The following is a 24,765-nucleotide window of genomic DNA, read 5'->3' as shown; positions in this document are numbered from 1 at the left end:
ACTCCCCAGGAAAGGGGACAGGATATAGGCGTGTGGGTGAGGGTCAGGATCATGCCTGGTGAGGGAACCAGTGTCAGACAGAGGTCTGGGATGTCCAGGCAGGGCCATGGTAAGGCCTGTTAGTGTAAGCCACGGGCACATGCTGCGCGTGGACTGTGAACTGCAGCTCTGTCTAGGCAGGGTTCTGCGGGCAGCAACAACATCCCACCTGGGGTCACCCTCTGCAGCCATTCATCTTGACTCTTTTAAAAAGTGCCAGGAATGTGTGTCTGTTTCTCTTCCTGACCTTCCAGCCCTCCCTGCCTCTCCCTTCACTCAGAAATACCCTGCCAGACAGCCCTGAGCCTGTTAGCCAATGCCAACCATGAATCTCAAGGATAGATAGGAGTTTTGAAGAAAATTAAATTCTTCCAGATCTACAAGAAGAGTTTGTCTGGGTGAGTGGCCCAAGGGGTGGAGGAAGAAGGATAACCTTCCTTCAGCACCAGCAAGTCCACAGAGAAGGGACATCTTATAAAGAAGACCAACACAAGAAGATCTCCAGCCAGAGACTGCCTGTCACAAAAACTGAAGACACAGCTCCATAGGAAAAAGGCTTCATGAGCTCCAGGGTGAACCTGCAGAATGAGCTATCCAAATGTGCTCTTCAGAGTCCCCCGTGAAGGAAATGAGACTTTAACTGTATTTTACACCCCTACCCCGTTATGACCATGTGCATTATCCCTTTGGGTATCCATCACTTGCCTGCTAGAAAGTAGCAAGAGGAGCTTCATAAGGGAGTGGGTAGTTTTGACTAAGAAAACTTGACCCTGGCCCTAAAGTGATACTACGCTGTACCTGTGAAACACCATGTATGTCCTAGAAAGTTTTGTTTGCCAAGAAGCCTGAACAAAGCCTGAAGTATCTCCTCATCCTTCCACTTGACCATCCAACAGTCCCTCTTGCAAGAACAAAGTTGACTTCACAGCACTAAGCTTCCATAGATCCTACAAAGAACTGTTTTTTCTAGCCTTGTGACAGACAGACAAGACAGGCAGACAGACACATCGCTGCATGTCATCTTCTCCTTTTTCTGGCACACACTGGGATGGCTGTGTACTTTCCAGTTGTGCAGGGGCTGCTGGCCTCCTGCCTGCCTTCAGTCAGCTGCCGGTGAGTCACCCGGGACGCCCGGCAGGACTTTCTGAGAACACCCACAAAAGCCATCAGTGGCAGCGGGGAAGGGCCTCCATCTTTCCTGCCCCCCCCCTCTCTAACTTTCACTGAGATGAACTTGCTGGCTCTCAATGACAGCCACTGCCAGGTCCCACCACAGCAAAGGCAAAAAAAAGTAACTGGGTTAACAATTTCCAAGAATAATAGAAGAGTACTTTTCTTTTTCAAGCATCATTTTCATGAATGAATTATTCATACAATTGTGGTAATTCCAGCATTCATAAGAAAACCACCAACACACAAACAATGTGACTTCTCTTGACTGCTGCTGGCTTCTCAGCACTGGGATCCACAGGGAAGGAAGAGACACCAAATTTCTGATCTGCAAGGAAGGAAGAAAAAAGTATGATACAGTGGCACTGTTGAGAACAGTGACTGCCCCACAGGCAACATGAGTGCCCTAGTCTTGGTGATGAATTTGCACACAACTAATTTTAGGTTGGAAAGTGAAATACCACAAATAATTGCAATTTTTTCATTATATTGATTTTGTATTATGAGGAGATTTTGTATTCTGAGGAAATTAATTTAATGCTGTGGTGTGATATTGATTTTGTATTCTGTGGAGACTAAAACTGTCAAAATTGGCCAATGTTACATGCATTGTATCTCTATCAACAATTTACTTGCCAAGCTATCCCACTGGGTATATCTTGCTGGGCAAAGATGGATTTCTGTTCCTATCTCTAAGGCTACAATGCATCCCAAAGGCTCCACCAATCCCACTTGATTAAACCTTGTTTTAGCATTAGAATCTCCTCAGGCAGTGGGCACCCTCTCTCGTCTGCTCAGCACCCTGTCCTCTGAGCTGCCAGGACAAGATGTGCATGAACCCAATGCCTAATCATGGTTAGAGAAATCAGAGGAAGTATCACTGCTGCTGGACTGGAGTGAAATCAGTTGGTCAGAGCTGGAGAGAGGGCTTAAAATGCATTATTTTTAATCTTTTCAACCCTTCACCCAAAAGCTTCGCCTAAAACTTTCCATGACCTCCAAGTATGGGATACCTAGACACAGGATCCCACAGTATCAGGCTGGAAGGGATGTCAAGTCTCTACTCCAGCTTCCTGCTCAAAGCAGACACAGCTTTAAGCTCAGACACGGTCTCCTGGGACTCTGTCTGACCAGTCTTGAAAAACTCTAGGAACAGAGGCTGCACAACCTCACTGGGTGACCCAGTCTAGTGCTTGACTCTCTCTCCTTGGGAAAGTGTATCCTTATATCCAGCACCAGACTCTTGTTTCAACTTCAGTCTCTTGTTGCTTGTCCTCCCAGTGTGTTGTGATGTCATGATTTTGGCAATATCTTCTTTCTGGTCCCTTGTACGTGCTGGGGGTTTTCTCTTAGGTCCTTCCAAAGACTTCTCTGCATCAGGCTGGACTACACCAAATCCCTCAGCCTCTCCTCTAAGTGCTCCAGCCCTTAACATCTTGCTGAACATGCCCCAATCTCCCTGTATTTAAGGGAGAGTGTGAAACTGGACATGGTATTCTAGATGTGCTCTGATGAGCCCTGAGTGGAGGGGGATAATCTCTCCCCTCCATCTACTTCCCTCCCTAACTAATATCTCAAAACAAAAGTGTGGGCATGCATGACCTTTAATTCTGGTCTCAGTAAGTCTCAGAGAAGTTCCTTGCTACCCCATTGTTATTATTGTGGTTTGGCACCAGAAAACAGCACTCAGCACCTTCAAATGCACTCAAAAAGTTTTACATAGGCAGGACCTCTCCTTGGTGTCAAAGACGTGCACTGCACACTAATGCCAGCAATGCAAATAGGAGGCAAAGCCTTGGAGCCTGGCAATAAGAACAGTTGATTTTGCTCTCAGTGTTTATAAAAAAGAGGAATGATCTGATTTATCCACACTACTGCCCCCTCACCTGTAACCTATCTACCTCAGAGGTCTGTGTTTATTTTTATAATGTGCCTACGACCTTACAGGATTCACCCACTCATAATCTGAAGGTATAATGGTGCTGAGGGGGTGAATCACCACGCACTGCATCTCTTACATGCCACCAGAAACTGCCTGAAACCTGCTCCCTGTCCTTCCCACAGGCACCTACCTCACCCACACTGCTGCCACCGAAAGGGCTGCAGCCGAGGGGACCTTCCTTCCCCACAGCCACCGCATGATGTGATCACGATCATTACTCACAGGCAGGGAAGGGCTGATGAAACAAAATGAGGTCTGGAGGGTGAAGTCTAAGAAAATTCACATTGTGCTTAAATCCGAGGATGCCGAGCACAGCCTCACTGAACAGGAAGCCAAAGAACGTCAGCAGAGTCTCACTCCTGTAAAAACAATATTCATGAGATCAGCTACTTACCTCAGCTGAAGCAAGATCAACAAACTCCACTGTAGCTGAAAAAAAATAAAATCACACCTATGTTTGCCAGGCCAAAAATGGGTTAACCAAAAAAAAGAGAAAAATTGTTTTCTACTTTAGAGCTGACATTTCTATCTGAAGGACTACATGCCCTTAAAATTAAAATGCTTTTAGGCAATTTTTAGAAACAGAGCAGAGCAGAAAACAGCTGCCCTTCAGAAGTGCTGGAGCTTTTGTCAAAACAGTTGAAAATGTAGAAAGTCAGAGTAGAGCAAAAATGAGTAAACCAACAGACTTGAAAAAACTTTCATTAAAAATTAGTCATTATAAGTCCCGCTGGAACTGGCCACTTTTGCAATAGGGCTGATGACCTTTCTTAGTGGAAATGATCTGCTTCCGTCTGTCCAGTGTTGCCCATCTTACAGTAAAAAGTCATCAGGAGAGTCTGGTAGAAAATATCTTCATTTCAGTTATTACGAAATATCAATTTTGAACTAAATTGGTTGTTGTTGGGAAATGAAAAATAAAAATGGAAAATAATAGTGTTTTCCCCTGGTTCATATAGCTAAAAGTCACTTTCAGGGAACTGGCAGTCAATTTGTGTGAAATTGCCACATACTTGGTACACAAGAAATAGATGCATCAAGGAATATTGGTAAATGAGCAGTATAAATGATGCAAGTGGTATTCTTTTGCATTTTTTCTGCTATTATGCAATTACAAGATTTTGGCTAACATAAAATTTTTGGTAAATTAAGCAGAGGCACAGTAATGAATCAATATACAAGTGGACTTATGATACATGCATGTTTGAAATTGATACTGGAGGACAGAATTTTGCTGGGTAAGGAGGAAGTACAGTGACCACCCTTGAAAGAGAAAAGTTATAAGGGAATTGCAGGCAGTGACTACTGATTATGACTCACAGCAGCAAAAACTGCAGACCCATTCATGCTGAAGCAAGATAAATTCGTCTGCTGGAATTTTTAGCAGAATGGGATAGTATGGGGAAATGAGGACCTACACCATGAATTTATATCCAGACAGATAATAAATTGATTTTTAATTTGATGCTTGTACCACACCCTGGTACTAAAATAACATTGTTATGCTGTTGACTTCAGTTGATCTGTTCTAATTTATTCAGGATCCAGCTCTTTGCTTAACTGTCTGGTTAGTAACAGTGAAGTTAAAAGATAAGTTCATAGGACAGGAGGGGGCATAGGAGCTGTTCTGAAGTTCTTTGAAGGCTTTTGAAAGAGATCTTAAGCTCATTTTTGTTTACTTCTGCAGGAAGTCCTTAAAATCTTTAATGGTGTTACCATGGTAGGAATGTAGCTTTCCAGGCTACCCTGTGCCACTCATTGTCTCACTCTGCTGCCTTGGCTGTGACAGCCAAGACCCACCTGGTGTCAGCACCCACCAGGATCACCCAGATGACGTGTGTAGGGCACACGCTGAATGCCACTGCCCAGCACAGGTGAAACCACTGATGTCTGTCAGGAACCACTTGTTCCTCACACAACCAAGAATAGAAACACGCCCAGGACATAGTGAGAGAATGCTCAGGTATGGCTGGGGGTGGAACAAGGTCACCAAATGTGAGCACCAGCCTCCCACCACCCACAGACTGACTCAGTTGCCCACATATGCGCCAACCCACCTCCATCACAACGGCCTGCAGCTCTGCTGCAGATTTGTGAAGTGCCAGAGTGAAGCGGTGCCCGACTTTGCAGCCCTGCTGACTGAACTGGCCCCTGCCAGGACTGGTACTGTTAGTGTTCAGGAACACATAATTACGGAATGATTATATGCAGGTGCTTTATTGAAGAGCTCTGGGTGTTAGGGGTGCAGACCCAAATTTGACTCCACCATGGGGACAAACATGTTTTTATATTCCATCATTCCATAACTTACATATCAATCATTAAACTTATATTGTTCTATTGTATACACTGACTTCATCCAAGCACAGGCTTCCCGTGATCCCCCCCACAAACCCCTGAACACAGTTTCTCATGACTCTTCCCACGACCAAACAACAATTATATCTAAACAATCATCATGTCCAACAATTACATCATCCATCTCACACTGGCCACACAGGTGCAACCCCACATGATCTGGCAAACACAAGGCCCAGTGTTTCCCACAGGCCCACTCTACACATTTTCCCAGGGCACACCAAGCCCAGCCCTCTCTCTAACTCCCCAAATTTTCCACAATTTTAAAATCTTTTACTATCAGTACCAACAGCAGTCACAGCATGTGCCATTTGTATGGTGTTTAAGACTTGGTGCTGTCACTGGTCCTAAGTGCAGGTCAGGGCACAGAGGCACCTGAGACATCCAACCCGCAGTGGTGGATTCTCCTAGTTGGCTTTTCATCATGAAGACAGACAGCAAATTCTGAAACCAGATATTTACACTACGAAAAAGTAATTTCCCCACATTTCTTCAATAGGAAAAAGAATAATTTGCTTATTTTCTGCAAAGTGGAAGTGTTTGGTGCCAAATGATGTTTATACTGCTTGGCTCCAATTGCAGAGTGCACAAGTTAAGGAGCTGCAATGTAAATGTGAGGAGTCACCCCCAGTCAGTAAAACTAAGGAGGTGCTGGACCAGATCACCAACAGCAAGTGTGAAAGCCCTATCGTTGTAAGTGTATAAGAACAGGTAATAGGGGTATCTGTCACAATCAGCTGAGGTCTTCAAGGCCTGGTCTCAGGGCAGGGGTAGCACAGAATGAATGCCCAAATTGCTTATCTTGTCTGTCATGACCCATAAAAAACTGATCTCAACCTGATATTGCAAACAGTGCTGTAGCATCTGTTGATGCTAAAAAGTGTCAAAATGTCAGTTTTAAACACCATGAGAAAGACAGTGACTGTGCACAGCACAGTTGGTCTAACAACAGGCAGACGTAAAGGATCAGCATTGAGTCACAAAAAAAACCCTGTTGCTTCCTGAGTAATTCCTTCCACTGCTGCCATCTGTAGTACCCAGGAATTTCCTTAACCATCTCCCAGTTTCCAGCAGGGCCCAAAGCACTTTATCTGCTGGTGTGTGGCATGTGTGGCTGTGTGATAACCTAAGGCTGTGGACAGCTAGAGACAGTTTATTTGGCCAGGGTTATTTCTAGGTAAAAAGTTCTGTGCTTCTCTATTAAGGAATAAAATTCTCCGATGTACCAAAAAGCACTTTCAGTTCCCTAGAGAATGGTAATTTCTCTCAGGTGTCAGCCACATAGATAAAAAGGCTTGCTTCCTCAAGAAGACAAGCAAAGTGAGCAAAGAGACCTCCTCCCCCCTTATCTGACAAGGATTACAGCTGTCACTCTGTACCCACAGCACAGCAGCACACCGTAAGCTGCAGCAGGCCAGTGCTGAGTTCTGCTCTCTCACAATTTTCTCCCTTGTGCACTGCTTTCATTCACACAGCAACAGACTTCACAAAGGAGAGCACCACCCCTATCCATGCTTGATGGATGAGGAAACTCCCATGGTCAGAGGGATGCCATAGCAGAAGTAAGGATATAGCCCAGGTCTTGCACACCAAGAGCTGGTGAGTAGGCAGACAGTCCTTGTGAAGATGTATGGCCATGTCATCATGATTTAACACTGTGCCTTTGATCTGTGAAGGGGCTGAGCTGAGGAAACTGGTCCCAGAGCAAAAATGACTGACTGCACTTCTTACCCTGCATTAGCTCATGAAGCAACACTATCCTAAGGCTTTGTGCCTGCTTTGAGCAGGCAGATACCTCAGCCACAGGTAGCTCACTCCAATGTAAAAGGACAGCCACAGGCTGGTCTCTCTCTGACAGCCCTTGGGCCAGGCACACAATGATCTTCAGCTCTGAGGTGTGTGTCAGACAGTGTAGTTACAAGGCAACATCTAACACACACCAAGACCCTTGCCCTCTGCAGGCTGTTCCACAAAATCCAGTGGAAACCTACACAAAGATTTTCTGTGGCTGTCTGCAAGAGACAGACAGAGGTCCAGAGGGAAGAGATCTTGGTACCATCACTGCTTTTCTATGAAGGCCATTATAGCAGCTGCAGTGGCTCTTTACCTCAGCAGAACTGCTTCACATCCATAAGGTTCCATTTTACCATGAGGACGATCTGTTAACAATGGCCTATCTCTCATTTACCACCCTTTCTGCTTTACCCTCTGATGGTATCTCACCACTGAACAAGGCTTCAGTCACTGCTCACCTCCTTATCTTTTTATCGTGTGACTGGCATCACCGAGGCTACAAAGAAAGTATGCATACAGCTTCCATGTCCAAGGCAGAACAGTCTGGAGATAAAAATTATCTCCTTGATGTATGTGAGAAGGGCAGCTGGAAAGCATCCTTGATCTCTGACAGGGCTCTGGGACATTTTCTAATAATGGCAATTGTATGTGCAGGTATTTCAGTCACTCAAAAACTATTTGACTACAACCATAATAAATGCCTTCCTTTGAGAAACTGTCATGTTGCTCTAGAGGGACTGCATTAGTTTGTCTTTAAATGCTCTATTTTTGCTTTATAGCTTTTTTAATGCTTTTCTTAAAAAATATATTACCCTCAGCCAAAACTAGATTGTTTGGAAACAGTGGAACAACACGCTGGGACACCTGAAAGCACCCTCACCTTTAGACTTCTGTGCTGTGCTGCACACAGTTTTGTGTACTGTGCATTTATAGTTGCTGAGAGACTGCTCAATTCACTGTTGAAGAAGTTCTCCCAAAACTTATGTGTAACTGAAATTTGCATAAGAAAGTCTGAGCATTTTTAAAGGCTTTGCCTCCCCACTTGCTAAGTGGAGAGCTAGTGGCTTCCTGTTAAGGAAACTTTTAGTCTGCTCTTGTCTTTGTTAGTCAAGTCTGGCATTCCCCTCTGTAAAAAAAAAAAAAAAAAGAGAGAGAGAAAGATAGAGAGAAAAAAAAAAAGAGAAGCTATTGCTTAGAAGAAAGCAGTCAAGCATCATTAAAATAGCCTATACCAATATAGATGTTCACTAGCATGGCCACATCCTCCCACATCTGGTACACAAAGTGGGCTGATATGATTGACCATTCCACTCACCACTTGCACAGGCCATCCATTTCTAAGAATATAGTGGTTTTTATTTTCCACAGAGGTTCTTCATTACTACATGCACATATCTTTAGCATGCAGTTTTACTACAGACCAGAGAAGCAAGGATGGGCCTTTCCACTGAACAGATAGCAGAAGACAGAAACACAACATACCCATGACTTCAATCTGCCATCTCTTGAAGAAGCTATGCCAGCAAGTGAAGCAGATAAATCTCTTTTGGGGTGACACCGATCATGTAGCTAAGGCAAATAAAACGGGTTGGATGTCAACAGCTGTCTCTAAGCAATAGCTAGTCTGTTGTGGCCACTGACAGGTATGAAAAGAATCTATGAGGTTAAGAGAGATTGAAGGTCTGCAGCAGCACTACTGTTATTTGAAGAAAAAGTAATAAATACTCAGGGAAAAAAGGGAGACAGGAAAGGATGAAAGTGGTTTGACCTTCTTTCCTAGATCAGCATGTTGCACTTAACTTTCTTAATTCTCTTTTTTATTAATTAATTAATTAATTAATTAACAGCAGCAGATTCTCAGTGGTAAAATAGTAGCAGGAGGATCATGTATGTTCTCCCTCCAGCCATGGCAGCCTTGTCACAGTACTGGCCAGAGGCAACCCTCACAAGATACAACCACCCTCTGTTGTGACTGCTAGACAGGGAAACGCTAAAGGCTTGCAGCAGTATTAAACACTTGTGCCAGAAAACCATAGAGATCAGTGTTTCAGCAACCCAGGAGTAATGCAGACCAACATGCACTCATAAGCTCACTCCTTTGTCAGGCAAACCATTCAAAAGTGACTGGTTACCCCACTTGCCTTTGTTTGGTGATGTCATTTAGAGTGGTATTAAACCAAGGAGATTGTTCTACAGTGCTGCATGAGTGCCCTTCCTTGAGTTTCTTTTGGGTGTCCAGTACATAGAAAATATGACACCCCAAAGTAAACAATAATATTATCTGAGTTGCAAAGGTAGCCATTTAAAAAATAATTACTAGTTACCTTATATATAAAATAATTTTTCTATATACCTGCCAAAGGAGGCTATTGCTGTTTTTGTGTACGCCTCATTCAGTTAAAACATAACTGCACAAGGATGTTCATTACCTGATTTGGCCATTTTGTTTTCATAGAAGTGAGTGCACCTTATGACCCATAAGTGCTCTGTGGATACAGTCCCTACAGGGAAGAGCTATGTCTCCTTTCTTGAATGGGTTCAGAGGATGACGTTTCACTCTACCTTTGTTTAAGAGGCTGTGGATGTTGGTAAAGAGACTTCCTATTCAATGACTACACACAGAGCTCTATTTCACCTGGGCTAACCCAGTTTCAGGAGCCTTCTCACTCAGTGTCCAAATTAAGGAAAACAAAACAAACAACAAACAGATACAAAAAGAGTCACTTAGCTCCTCAGGTAACCCAAGATTTTTTGGCAAGTAACTTTGTAAATTAGGGGTGGACTTTTTATGGAATCATACAATTTTGGCTTCAAACACAGTTTATTAAAAAAGCTCTAACTTCTATCAGCATAATTATTGTCTTTTACTCCAGTATAGAAGCATATGTAAACACAATACAATCCTTCAATGATCCCAATGCTGCAAGTCTCCTAGTCACCCCTGTACAAATACAGTTAGCTGCATTCAAGTGGTGTCTGGCTGACACTTTTCATCCAGAGAGCTGTCCTGTTTTGATTTGATGCTCAAGAGATCTTGGATTCACCTTGTATTTGTCTTGATAACGATTAACTGTAATTTAGTTATGAGCAGTTAATGTCTCGTTTGAACTTGTGTAGTTTTGATCTCGAGCCACTGGGGTTTGTTTGACTTTTTCTACCATTAGCACCTTGCCCATCTTCTTTAGGAGAAGCCTATCAAAAACCAAGCTGGTCTTCCCTCAGCTCAAAATTTTGTGCCTTTTAAATTTCTCAGTGAAAGATGTTGTCTCCAACATGCAAATATGCCTCATCATTTGAAAACAGAATCTTCTATTTAAAAGTGGAGGAAGGGCTTGTGCATTCAATTTTCCTCTGTTTTTTCCAGCTCTATCAGCTGTTCAGATAAGATATGAACTCTACCTACACTGACCTGCCTCCTAATTTTTTTCACTGTTCTTTAAAAATTAGAGTTTAGGGCCAAAGTTCATGTGTTTGCAAGCAGTAGGCCAATATAACAAATAGATATGTTCTTCCAGATTATAAACTAAATGTTCAAATGTACTGTAGTAGGAAAAAAAAAATAAATTCTGGAGAAGGTATGCCAGAAAGATAATCTTCCAGACATTTAACCAGATAATCTAGAAGCTCTCTAACAGCATATATGTGATAAAACCTCATTAATAGGGCCCTTAATGGCTTGAGATGAATACCTCCTTGAACTGTGTTACTCTTTCTGTGCTCTCTTCCAGATCCCCAGATACACCTTAAGAGCTCCTGATACTCATTGCTTCCTTCATGCAATGGTAGGAAGGTACCAACCTTACTGAGAGCGCTTGCTGTGAGCAAATCCTAAAAAGCCAAACCAACAAATGCAGCAGAGAATTAGTTGTCTAAAGGAGATACATGAGATTGGAGAGAAGGAGCTTTTAGTGAAGAAAAATTACAGGTCAAGGCCTACAGTATTTTCTGCTCACAGAATAACTAATCTTAAACATATTCCAGTAGTTGATGTCAGGCTCACAATTTCAGCTGTAGATAGAGCTGCAGCACAAGACCAAGTAAGAAACAGCACAATCTCTTCATTTACATTTTATTCATTATTTTCACAGTGAAATTAAAGAAAGCTTGGCCTTAGTTTTAAGCTACATTTTTAAACATTGCAAAAGGCTTTTAAAAAAGGGTAGAAAAGACATTGCATTTCCTGCTGTGAATGCAGAGTATATGAAAGAGAAAACTCAAGTCTGAGACTAAGAGAAGACACTAGTGAAGACAAACTACAAGAAAATTGTGTATATTTAACCTTAAGATGTTACTAAATGTTAATACGTGTTCTACGTGTTGTCAGATTCATTTCTCTGAATCTATAGACTGTAATGACATTTGGAATAAATTATGGTGGAGAAGAAAACAAGGGTGTGGGTTCTTTTTTGCTCAGAAATTAAATGTTTCTGTACCCAAAATAGTGATTACTGAAAGGACTTATACTAGGGGCTTTTATTTTTTCTCCACTGACTTTTTTGAGAATTAGTGACCTACATTGTAGAAGGTTTCTTTTTTCTTCCCCTGCTTACAAGTGGCCTCACAGATTCCTGTGACTCACAGAAATTTTTAAAAAACAAACCACCAAATGTATGACTTTAAAACTATCAGTGACAGTTTCATGATCAGCTATCAGAGGGGATTCCACACACTCTCAGTGCAATTGAAAGGAGCACCCCTTTCCTCATAAACGTACAGGTAAAGGTCAGTTCTAGGAAACTGCCTTTAGTTCCAAAGCCAGACTCCTCATCCATGTCCCTGCATTTCAGCTGTTGATACCAAAAGCTCTTTTGATTCCATCAAATCATAACCATCCATCTTCTTGTGAAATCAAGGTTCATTTAGACTTTCTTCTATATCAGATCTGTATTTTTCCTCTGCTATGCTCAATGTTCCTAAATAATTATTTGTCCCAGACTCTAGTTATGCTAAATGGTGAGACAACCACTGGACTCCAAGGTAAACTGCAGACCTGTTTAATTATACAGTGTTTCTAACTCAGTGTGACTGGAACAACAATACATGCCTTGTTTCATCTTAAGGGAAAAGAGCAAGATCCAGGGATACAGGGTTTGTTTCCAACTCTTCAATGCACATTTCAAATATTGAGAGAATAGATATATAAAATGGTCATGATGCTTGCTTTTCTAGGAACCTACTATTATGAACACCAACATATTAATTAAGATAATAGAATTAATATCAAAAATTATTCACCAACACAGTGTACTACTCCATGATGAGGAAAGCATAACTAATCACACATTAGAGGCAGAGAGAAATGTCTTCACCAAACTTCACCAAACATCTTGCCAACACATTTATACTGCACACAAAAATGTTTATTGGGCATTTACAAACCAAACACTCAGGAGAGAAAATTGTAAAATTTAAATTACCTTAGGAAAGAGCTCTTTCATGATCTCACAATGACTTTTCCCACCCCACTGCCATCTCTTTGCATGCACAGGCTGCAAAGGTAATTATCTGGTGAGCAGCTTTCTGGGCTTTCATGTCCTGCTCTTTGCTCAGTGCTTAGCCTCACACTTTACCTACTCATCAAACACGGCTCTAAAAATAAAATTACTCAGGGACTCTTGGTCTTGCCTCACCACCAAAGCATCTGAGTGTCTTTGAATGTGAGCTAACCTTTGTTGGTAAGCCCTGCAGCATGAGGGGGTGGTACAATCCCCATTTTACACATAGGGAACTGAAGCCCAACGTGATTAAGGTCAAAACTTTCCATTACTTTTTTGTACTCCTTAGGACTTAATTTCTCAGTTTGTTTAATACTCGACTTTCTGTCTCCAAAGCCCAGTGTGTATTACCTCAGCTTCTGCTGTGAGAACTCAGCACTCGTTCACGTCAGACATGAAATCTCCACCCACACATGCGTAATACAAGGAGCACCCAGTCAGTCATCACCTCTGACAAGGTAGGTTTCAAAAAAATTTCCAGCACCACACAGAAATTTTGTGGCAAAGAGGAGAATAAGCACAGTTTCCCAGGGCATCATGTGACTGCCTTCACCACATGTTGTGCTTGCTCTTGGTGCAATCTCTCTTCAGCCTGCAGCTTCAGAACAAGACAGCAAGCAAGGTGGAGGTCCTGGTCATGTGGGGGATGTCCTTTTCTCTCTGTCTCATATCCCTGATTCCCCAGGACAAATGTATTAGGTGAAGGAAACAGGCATTCTTCTGTACCACACTTAGTGACTTTAGAGTTCTTTAGCCTCAGGGAGAGCAACAGAAGTGTGGGAGAAAAGTGATGGGCACATTCTATCTCTGGTGTAGAAATGGCAAAACTCAGCGAGTTGGAACACCAAACCATGCTCAAACACAGACTGTGCAGTGGGACACACAACGTCTATGCCCACTGCTTCACATTTTCCCCTTTTCATTCCTCAGTCCTCCTTGTTCAGGTTGCACTTGCTTCTTCCTATCCCTCTAATTTTGTTGTCTTCAGTGTTCAGTCTCCATTCCTCAAGCTTTGCCACCAAGCTCTTATTTCCTTGCTTTACCAAGTTCCAGTCTTTTTCTAACCCTTTTGACTAAGTCTTCATCACTTCAAAATTTGTAGTATTGGACATTTTGTTGACAGTCTTCACCTTCCCATTTTCTGACTCCTCATCATAGCCTTTCCCCATGGCTCCTCTTATCCCCATGCCACTTGGTTCTTCCTTTACTTGATCTTTTTTTCTCCAGTTGTTTCCTTTTCTCACCCCATATTTTAGGTCTTAGGAGGAGCTGGTGTTTTTTTCCATCACTTATTTTCCAGATCCCAGTTTGTTTCTACTCTAGTAGTGCTGATGAATGAACTGACAGACTGAATTGCTTCCCTTATGCAGCTTCTCAGCTCCCAGTTTCCCATCTCCCATAGAATCTGTTCTGCATCCACAGTTTCCCCAGCGTTGAAGTGGAGTGTTCTCCAACTTCAGCTGCCAGCAATCATCACCAAGTCTCAGCTGCCACTCAGGTAACACCAGGCTCTTTCCAAGTCACTGATATTCCCCTCTTCTACATGCCTGACAGCAAGACAAAGGGCACTAAAACTATGAGATAGGGACAAGTTCCATTTTTTAATTTACAAAGTCATTATGTCATTTTTGCCTCCCATCTTGATTTGGACCAGTGAGGAGCTGGAATTGGATGTCCAGCTTTGCCCTACAGGTCTGGGCTGCAGCAAACCTCCTCTGGATCACCCTGCACAGTTGCACCCAGTGGGCAATATTGGATCTCTAAGGGGATGGAACATACTCCATCACACTGTGGGGAGCACACAGTTACAGCACACAGGATGGCAATTCATCTCTGCATGAAGTTGTTCTGGTTTAGTATAAGAACAAAAAAAATCAGTAAAAGTGGTTTGATCTGTGCGAAAATGCAGATTTTTTTTTTTTGTTCATTTTATTAACCTGAAAATATCAGGTTATTTTAATTTTATATATATATATATATATATGTGTGTGTGTGTGTGTGTATATATATATATATATATATTATATAAAAAAAATCACCTGCACTTTTACTCATTAGAAAACTTGCAGCACTGGAAGCATAAAAAACAAAGGGCACAAAGTAGAGAACATAGAGACAGTGCTATAGACCCCTAACTTTTAACTAAGGAACCTTTGGTTAGTATTTTGGGATGTGAGGAGACGCAGGCTCTTTTTCTACATCTAATATCACCAGATGGTACAGTCCAGGGTATTGTGCTCCTGACCTTGCATGTTGAGTCTCACCTCCCTATCCAGAAATGTTTAACTCTTAATTGGAATAGCCTCAGTAAGATTTCTCATTGTTAGTTTATGATGAAACCTAATTCCTTGGTGGTTTTCCCTCCTACCTTTAAATAATAAAAATTAATTAAGAACCAGACTTTGAATAAGAGGGACTGAAAGACTCCTTCTTCACACTCTATGCTCCAACATAGCTTGCAGGTTTCCTTACATCACCTAGAAGGGTAAAGGGAAGGTAGGTTTGCCCCTACCTTCACCTGGCCTTCCATGGTAGAGGCAGGAACAGCAACACTGGGTACATGACAGCTCCCTGAGCCACTGGGCAACAGGGGGAATTGGTATTTCTGCTTGCCTTCACCCTGAAGACACGTGGAAGTATTTACTCTGACTCTTGGCAGTTTCAGGTCAACCAGAGCATATTTCTTGGATGGCAGGCAAAAAAATCTCTATCCACAAATGCAAATAGCAGTAGGTTTGGACTGACATTTCTTTGAGTGGCAAATGGCTCATCCCGGATTAATAAGTCTTTTTATTGCAAGAAATCAGGTCTCTGCTCCTAAGACTGGATCATCAGATCAATTTAAATAAAAAGTTAGTGGCATTTTTTTAAAAGACAAAATTATGTATTTTTTTTAAAAAAGACAAAATTATGGGGTTTTTTTCCTTATCCTTGTCCCTAGAAAATAATTACCTATTTTAAGTCAGGCTTTCCCTCATTCTTCCCTTTACCATATTCACTGTGGAGACCAATCTCTGATACTTTTATTTTTTTTTAAAGAGGGGTTGACAAACATAGAAAAAACAGGAAACTAGGTTTTAACGCCAGCAATGCTGAACACTTCAGTAAACTGGTTTTTCCTGATTGTGGTTATAATTAAGACATGAGATGAAAACACATGGTCTAATTTAATTCTTGAGAAACCGATCAACTTTCTCTTGGTGATAACAGTGCTGGCTTAACATCAAGCAGATACACTGAGTACTGAAACAAGGCAAGAAATGGGTAAGTGTGCGTAGGTGCCTCTAACCTGCAAAATGCTCATGCAGTGGTGAATGTTCAGCTAGGGGATTTACCTTTGATAAGCAATTCAGATGTCAAATTAGCTGTGCACTACAACAGCATTGTGGGGGTTTTATGCAGAGTTCAGTGGAAGCAGACAAACTACTTCAGAGCTTCATCAGAATCGTGCAGGACTTCCTCGGAAGGAGTCACCCTCTGTGCCTGGAATGGCTCTGGTACCAGGAAGTTTCCTCCGAGTTTGAAGACTCACACTTTGAACTTTGAAGTAACAGCAAAGCTCTACTTTGGCCTGTTGTAAACTGTTCCCTCTATGGCACCATCTGTCCTATCTATAAAGGAGCTAATCTCTGCAGAACACGAGGTTGGAGATAACCCTGCTTTCATTAATGCCCAGTTAAAAAGACATGCCAGGCAGCCAAGGGGGGAAGAACAGATCTTTCTTTTTCAAGAATCTCCACAAGAATCTATTTCAAAGGCAGAGGGTGCAGGGTTACTTTCTCCCTGGACCTCTAGGGATGCAACATACCATAGAAAGAAAACACAGATAGGTCATATCACACCTGCTCCTATGGCCAATGTAATGGACCTGCAGCCAGAAGAGTAAACAGTCACAAAAGCACAGGGACTCCTGGAATGATGCATGCTGAGGTCCTGGCCTGTGACCAGGAATAACTAAGGACTGTTGTTTCAGGTGGAGAACTTTTATAAAGCAGACATGTCCAGGCTGAGTGTACTTGCAGGGGCATGGTGAAAGTGACCACGTCAGAGCATACCTAGCGAGCCACTCAGATGCTGACATGCTGTTCCTAGGACTGACAATCTTGAAGGATCACTAGAAAAGCTTGAAGCTTATCACTCAATTTGATTTTCCATCACACTGAAGTGACTCAGATTAAGCCCCTCTCAGGATACAGTTTATGAATCACGGCAATTACTGATCACAGTGCTGTCAGAACCACTGGACATGCTAAAAGAGACACTTTCCTGCTCAGGTAGTGAGATGAGCAGAAAGGATGCTATCAGGGCAGACAGACTTGATCTTACACTGCCCTGGCTACCCCAAGAGTCAGCAGCCATGGGGTGTTCACACAGGCAGATCTGAGCAGCAGGGATGGGTGCACCCACAGGTACAGCCTGCAGACTTGCTGTGCAGTATCCTGACACCATGCTCATAGCAACAGAAAGGCACAAAGGTTCAAAGGATTTGTAGGGAAGAGCTGAAAATCTATTACTGAGAGTGTCAAAGGATTCATGGGGAAGCTGTGAGAACCACCCACTCTGTAAATACTGTGCCACAGTCTCTGTTCTTGTTCCTTGCATTTTGCTACTTCTATCACCTTATGATTTAGCTTTCTCTATTCTTTTTCTGTACCATCTCTGTACTCATATGTGCACAGATATATATCCTTACTGGAGCATACAGGCCATGCATTACTTAATAGAATAATTGCTAAATAATATAATTTACATGCATATCCAGTATACACTGTTGTGTATTTCTCAGCAGATTATGTGTCTCTGGGCACTCTTTGATACTCATTCTCTCTTTCTCTCTCTCTCTCTCTCTCTCTTATTTTTGTAAACAGGTACCATCCCTGAAATGCAGATGTTTCTTTGGGAGAATATCATACACAGCTGGTCCTCAATGTATACCGAAATTATTTATTTAGTCCAGGAAATGACAGGATGCCATAAACCTGCTGAAATTGCCAGGGAAAACCTATGCAGACATATGTAACTGACCTCATTGAAACAGCTCAGGCCAGAGCAGGCCTTTACTGAAGTAACAAATCCCATGGAATAGTTAGTGTCTGTGGGCTCCTCATTTTTCTGCCACAAGTTCTCATGAAATTTCACAACAAGTGAAATTTGAGAATTAGCAATTAGTGTTTCCCTTTCATCTCTTTTTAAAATAACTAGTTTAGACAAAGTGCATGACCATAAAAGGGAAAAATGGCAGAACAGCAGAAAGAGGAGGCTGAGGACATCAAGATGAGATGTGTGCTGGACTTCTAAATTGTTTGACTGCTACTCCACAAACTTCTGGACAATGAACTATTACAGACAGACCAAAAAAACTTAAACCCATGGCCTCTCAGAAGCTGCCTGCTCCGTACGGTCTGGACTCCATCACTGCCCCACCAAAAGGGAGTCCTGCTCCATATGAAGAAGGTCAACACAGAGAGATGCATTTACATGGTCCAGGTGATCCAGATCAGACAGTCCTTTGTTAATGCTTGAGAACCATGTGGACAGAAACAATTACTTGAGGTGTTCCACATACACCACAGATGCATATATATCTATAGTATCTCCTAGACATGATAGACTACCTTTTCCTATATGATTCTCAAAGCTGTCTGAGACTACTTTTACTTCTCTCCACCTGAATGAGCAAATTGGAATTTGTAGCAAGCAGCTACAATTTTTGCTTCTGAAGCATCAAAAATTGCAAAAGTGGGAGCATATGACATGAAAACACACTCCCCTGGTGTATACAGCAGAAATCTTAAAAAATCCTCTCTGTGACCTTTGGAATCAATGATTATGTTAGTCTTACTAGCAAGTGCTGTCATTGCAAAAATGGGGAGTCCCTTCACTCTGAACTCAGAAGAAAACAATGTACTTTTTCAGCTAAAACACATGATCAGAGTCACCACGTGGACATTGACTAAACCCATGTTTACAAAGCAAACTCACCATTTCCCTGATGGAAGATGACTGTTAGCTTTTAGGAAAAAATCTATGGACTCTGTTATGTAGTTCAGCATATGATGGTAAATTCCCATGTGTAAATAAATATCCTTCTTTGGAAGTATTTTTCATGGGGAAATTCTGGCACTGCTGATACAGGGCGGATAGATTTTCTCTACATTTGGAAAGCTAACTTGAATTTCTGGCCACTCATAAAGCCTCTCATGTTATTCCTCATGCACAGAATTTGCTCTACACAAAGGAAATGCCTTTCCTCTGCTTTTGAAAGTCCAGGAATGAATGCACTTCCTCAATGTCACTGAAGGCTGTGAGCTTTGAACAGCCCCAGAATGTAGTTAACCTCTTAACACATGAGATTCTGAAACCTATTGAATGCTTAGCACTTTTGAGGTAAAACCCCAGTTTGGTTGAGGGTGTGCCAACTGAGATTAATTTTCACATCTAAACTAGTAACTCTAAAACAGGATTTACAGTAAGCTCTGTATGGTACCCTCATACCATTCTGTTCTCTTTAACAAAATCAAAACAGTCTGTTCCTGAAAGAGATGTTGACCATGTGGCAGCAGTTATGGGCCTGACACAGCCCAAGAGGCTCAACAGACTGTGTTGCTGTCTGTCATGTTTAGAAAATTGTGAACATAAAAAGTCAGCCAGAAGCATTCACCAAATACTGCAGAAACTGATATTTCATGGCTATTTCTCCACATTTAGATGATTCGGGGGAAATTACAAAAATTACGGAAGAGAAGAATGACCAGCTTCATGCTGTATGATTCATGACTAAAGATTACCTTCACATGGTCACTTTTTATTCACTTAGCCCTCCCCATGTAATTTCATCACTAAGAGCTGCTGAGAAGAGATATTTCCATCTTGAGAGAAAATAGTGTCAGCAGTTTTCCCATTTTGTCAAGGAATGATACAGTCACTCATTCAAATATGCACCAAGTACATAGAAATTAAAAACAATTCAAAATAGTTTTACTGATTTTAAAGAGTGTAAGGTTAGCTTAATAAATGGAGTGTAGGTAACAAAATATATTATTTGACATAAATAAATGGGAACAGTTTGCAGGGTTTTTTTTTTCCATTCAGATCATACAAACTGCTTATATTTTGGGAGAAAGTAAAAACTTCCAGTGAAACTAGAATTCATTAGGAAAGCAATACAGAATGCTAAAGATCTGGAAGACTGGCAAGTCTGCTGAACAGCAGGTTGTTCTATCTAAGAAAGTTTTAATGACTGCATTACATGTTGAAATTGTTCGAGGAACAGAGGAGAGAGGAGTAAGAGTTTTAATTAAGTGAGCAAGTATTTGCTAGCTGCATTCCTTGACCCTTCCCATCCACTGCCAGAGGATATAGCTTTGTGCTAAATGCTTACTTCATACCTGAAGTTAGAATAGCTGATCATCTCATCAGATAGCAATATAGAAAGGAAAATAACAGTAGTCCTTGCTTGATTTCACATGAGGCATTATCTTTAGCTATTTATTTGTTAATCACTTGCTGACTCATGGATGCTGAACTGCTGGCTGAAGCAAACAGCTCCAAAACCAGGCTCTGCTTTAGAGTCCCCTGGTGTGGTGTGCACTGACATTTTGGTAGCACAACAGTGATGCCAGCCTAAAGATCAAGTTAAAAGCTACAATGATTGGGCTTGCACTACCTAAACCCATCCACTGCTCTGTGCATTAAGGCAGTTTGGAAAGGAAAGACATCCCTGTGCAGAATCCATCCCTCTGCAGTGCTGTCTATGCAGTGCTTTATGCTTACAGCCCTCAACCTAAATCAAAAATCATTCTGACAGCAGTAGTTCACAGTTAAATGAAGTCTGCTACACATGGATGGTAACTCTCTGGAAGCAGGGACCATGGTGCATGGTAAATAACCATGTGTCTAGGTGTTAAAGTACAGCAAACACAACACAAGAAAAGACTATTCTACAGAGTCTGTAGTCAAAGTTAAACAGCATGATAACAGAAAAGTGTGAGGAAAGAAACATTTACAAACTTACCATACAACTGAGAAATTGACGTACCAGAATGTAAGCCACAGCTCCAAATCCCAAAGAAACTGTGACAAAGCACAGGACTGGGAGCAATCCAGCCTGTTTCTATGTACTTTCCTGGACAGCTTCTCAACGTCTGTGAGAAACAAGGCAGTGAGGTCAATGGGCCTTTGATTTGGCTTTCTACTGCAGTACTTAGTTTAGCCACACATCTAGTCCAAGCCTGCATCAAAATCTACTGAAACCACCTTGCTCTCCTAAGCAGAAATGATGTTGATCTTCCTCTTATTTCTTGCTGGGGCCTTGTTGGATGTCTCTGTACTGTGCACTGAAGAGGGTCAGTAACTCTGGGCAGTGCTGCTGTCTCAAATGTAGCTATACATAGCTATGTCTGCAGTCCTTAAGGGCCCTGAGGCTTGCTGCAGTATCTACAGATATCAGAGGAGTAAAAACAAGTTACAAAGATTTTATCAATATCACTTAAATTTTGTCATGCATTTCACAGACAACATTGCTGAAACTAACCTCCAGACCAGCAGGTAAGTATATGGTTACTGCCAGTCTTCAGTGTGGTTAATGCCATACTTAATCCCCTTACAGATAATAAAACCTGTTCTTAAAAATGTCCAGTGTTTGCCTCCATAGCTCATTTTTCACACTGTTTCACCATCCTTAATGGGAGAATACCACCCTTACATCTTAACCTTCAGGTTAATAAAAGGGGCTAAGGCAAGATTTGAACTTTCAGCCTCTTTGAACCCACTGCAGTTCCAGTCCTTTTCTTCTGACACTTCTCTCACAAATATTAAAAAGAAGGAGAAAATGAGCTCATACACACACCAAAAAAATTTTTAAAAAAAAATAAAAGAGAAAAGCACAGGAAGCCTTGTCCCCAGGCCATAAATAAGAATCCCTATGTCATGTCCAGTACAGTCACTTGCCAGTATACCCTGGTAAATACCCTGGTAAAAGTCTTCTTTGGAATCTGGAGTTTCTTTTACTGTATTCAGATGAGTGTAATGGAAAAAATCACAAAACCAGTTCAGCTCTTGCTATCTAAGTGGCAGACATGATTTGGGGTTTTTTGGTTTTGTTTGTTTGTTTTTTTTACCGTCATAACTTGATTCAGTAATAAGCATCATCTTTCTGTCTGATAGATATTTAGGGGATTTTCCCCCCTCTCTTTCCTTTGCACTGACAAGCTCTTATCACTTCTCCACCAGGAAAAGAAGCAACAGAACAGCTCCTGGAAGACAGAAGTGCTGAACTCAAGCATGACCTCAAGCACTGCTCTTGCATTAAAAGGGATTTCCCTTTAATGATCCTTTTCCTCCCTTCTAGATGAATCACACCTCTTAGAGAATTATCTGATATTAAAAGACACAGCAAATAATTGAACTATTAAAAGCCTGAATGTTACTATCCCTAAATATTACTATAGTCATCATCCTAGCATTGAATATTATGTGAGTACTTTCTTAACAATGACTCTTTCCTAGTGCAGCCTCTCAAACATTTGGTGATGGTGTTCTGAACACTCTGAGGTCTTGGTTTAATTTAGTGAGCATGAGCTACTCCTTCCTGAACAGTAAAAAGAAGAAAAGTAATCAAAATAATTTAGAGATACAGACCTGAACGGGGTCTTGAGAGACGTCTTTTTTCCCCAAGTACAATAAAGAATTGTTATTGATTGATGTACATGAAACTGATTACCTAAATTTTCACAAAAAAATAGATATTCTGCAATTTCCAGTGACAGCTTTCTCCAGGGTTATATAAACATTTCCACTTACAACAGTGGACTGTTTCACCCTTACACTTAACCAGAATAGCTGAAAATTAAAGTATTTCTTATTCTGTCCTTAATTCCAAGAACTTCCCTTTTCCCTCAAGAGAAGCAGACATGCATATATACCTAAAAATACGTGTGTGCATGTCTGTAGTCATGTGTGTGTATGTGTGTGTATGTGTGTGTATTTACACACACACACTTTAAAGAAGAAAATTTTCCATGACTTTATACATATGTATATATGTTTATATTTTATGAAATGTAAGCATTATACCATAAATGATGAGATAAACTATAGGGTAAACTAAAAAAAAAAAAACCAACCAAACAGGAGTCATTCAGAAAAGAGGAATATATATTCATGCATTCTATAATTACTGATGTTTTTAATGTATTCCCATATTGCTGAGGAGTTATGGTTGACAAGACAGAACTTTATTTTGTGCTGTGCAAACTCAGATCAAATGAATTCCTGCCATCCTGCTCAGACCTGTTTGATAAACATCTGCTTCAGCAATGTGCAATCAACTTTGAGTTTATCAAGGTGTAAACAGTAATTATTAATATTCAGACATGCTTACCATTTAGAAATCAAAAATAAGCTGTTGCCTTTTCAGGTTTTCCTGGGTCTCAGCATCTCCATCATGGCTAGGACTACTTGCTAATTTATTTGCTGCAGTTTCCTATACAAAGCAGGGTGCAACTCAGCTCTTTTTTCCCTACTTCCTACCTTAGTTCATCATTCCTACTCCACAGTGAAACCCTCCATCACTTCAAGCACTCTCTATAAAACTCTGTGAGGGGCTGGGCTTCATATTACATGAGAGAATTGTTTTGGATAAAAACTTTTTTTTCTCTCTAATCAGATCACTTCAGCAATCTGCAACCTTAGTCCCCATGAGAGGACAGGGGAAAATGTCCAGAAGAGGGGAAAAGTAAGATGCTGACAGAAACATATAGCGTGTAAATCACAGAACAGATGCTACCCTAGTAATGCAAGTCCAGTTCCCTCAGGCATCCAGTTCCCTGGATTTTGGCCACCCCTCAGATTACCAATCATTAAACGTGGAGCCTTCCTACCCAACTATACTTTCCAAGACAGTAGAGAGGCTAGGGGAACAAAAAGAAAATAACACACCCACAAAAACCTTTCAAAGAAAACTCTCCAAGGAGAGGAAGAAAAAAAAACCTGAAGGGATTATTCTTTTTCTGGCCATATCCTGACTTCTTTTTGAACAAAGGCAGAGGAGAAGGATGGCCTGCTGTGCAGAGCCAGCACAGGCCTGTAAAGCCTGGGAAAGATCATGTTGCCACATAACCCTGCTGTGTGACACGAGCAATGATCTGAGCCAGCTGCTGCTACTGGAGGTGAGGTGAAGGAGTTCAAAGCTGAACTCCTCCAAAATCCACCTGTTCTCTGACGGAGTCAATATTTAAGACCTGACTTCAAGGTGTGCAGCAACCCTGGCTTCTCATCCTGCCACTGGGAGGGGTGGATACTCAGGAACAGGCAGGTCATTATCTGGGAAGATGAAGTGTTTTAATATTGCAAGAAAATTTGTTACACTGTATTTAGTTTCTGGGTGCCTTCAGATTGTAAGGCTATGGAGCAAGAAACAGCCTGTTTCCAGCATAAATCATATTAACAGGCCTTAAATATTGGGATTTTATTCAGTGAGTTTTTCACTGCACAGATATTAGCACAATGTTTAAAGGTGTGCATTAATTGTTTACAATAATTAAATTTAATGATTCCTATAAAGTGCTAGTTGCAGTCAAGTATTTACAATCATATTCAGACACTAAGATCTCCCTGACTTGATAGCTTTAGCCCAAGCTTCTGCTCTTTACCTGCAACAATCTGACCTCGAGCTGGGCTGGATTAAAGCACATTTAACATCTCCTCCGGAAAATGCCAGCATATTGGGACTGTGGGCTTCTATATCGGCCTGACCTCTAATTGAAGAAATGAAGTCACTTGCGGTTATTTACAATACAGAGCCAAAACTGTGGGGCACATACAAGCTAAACACAAAAAACAACAAAAAAAAAAAAAAAAAAAAAAAAAAAAAAAAAACCCAAACACTTGCTTGAGTCTGAAAACCGTATGGAAGAGCAATACTTTCCATGCATGGGACGGGCCCCCTGGAATGCTGGAGTTCCCGCA

At 41.4% G+C, this 24,765-nt stretch overlaps 1 long non-coding RNA gene across 2 annotated transcripts; it reads right to left on the bottom strand.

Moving 5' to 3' along the window:
• Positions 1–915: 915 nt before the first annotated feature.
• On the bottom strand, positions 916–24,744 carry LOC135296783 (uncharacterized). Of its 2 annotated transcripts, XR_010358786.1 has the most exons (4): positions 24,450–24,744; positions 20,813–21,234; positions 3,282–3,510; positions 916–1,537 (listed from the first exon to the last, which is right to left on the bottom strand). It is a non-coding gene; the product is annotated as an uncharacterized LOC135296783 (long non-coding RNA). The 2 variants fall into 2 exon arrangements; XR_010358785.1 differs by lacking the exon at positions 24,450–24,744 and having other exon boundaries at positions 20,813–22,874.
• Positions 24,745–24,765: the final 21 nt, after the last annotated feature.

Source organism: Passer domesticus, chromosome 3, assembly GCF_036417665.1.
Source record: "Passer domesticus isolate bPasDom1 chromosome 3, bPasDom1.hap1, whole genome shotgun sequence".
NCBI classification, from domain to species: Eukaryota; Metazoa; Chordata; class Aves; order Passeriformes; family Passeridae; genus Passer; species Passer domesticus.
Note: the sequence above shows the minus strand (reverse complement) of the source record. Positions and strands in the feature narration are given on the sequence as shown.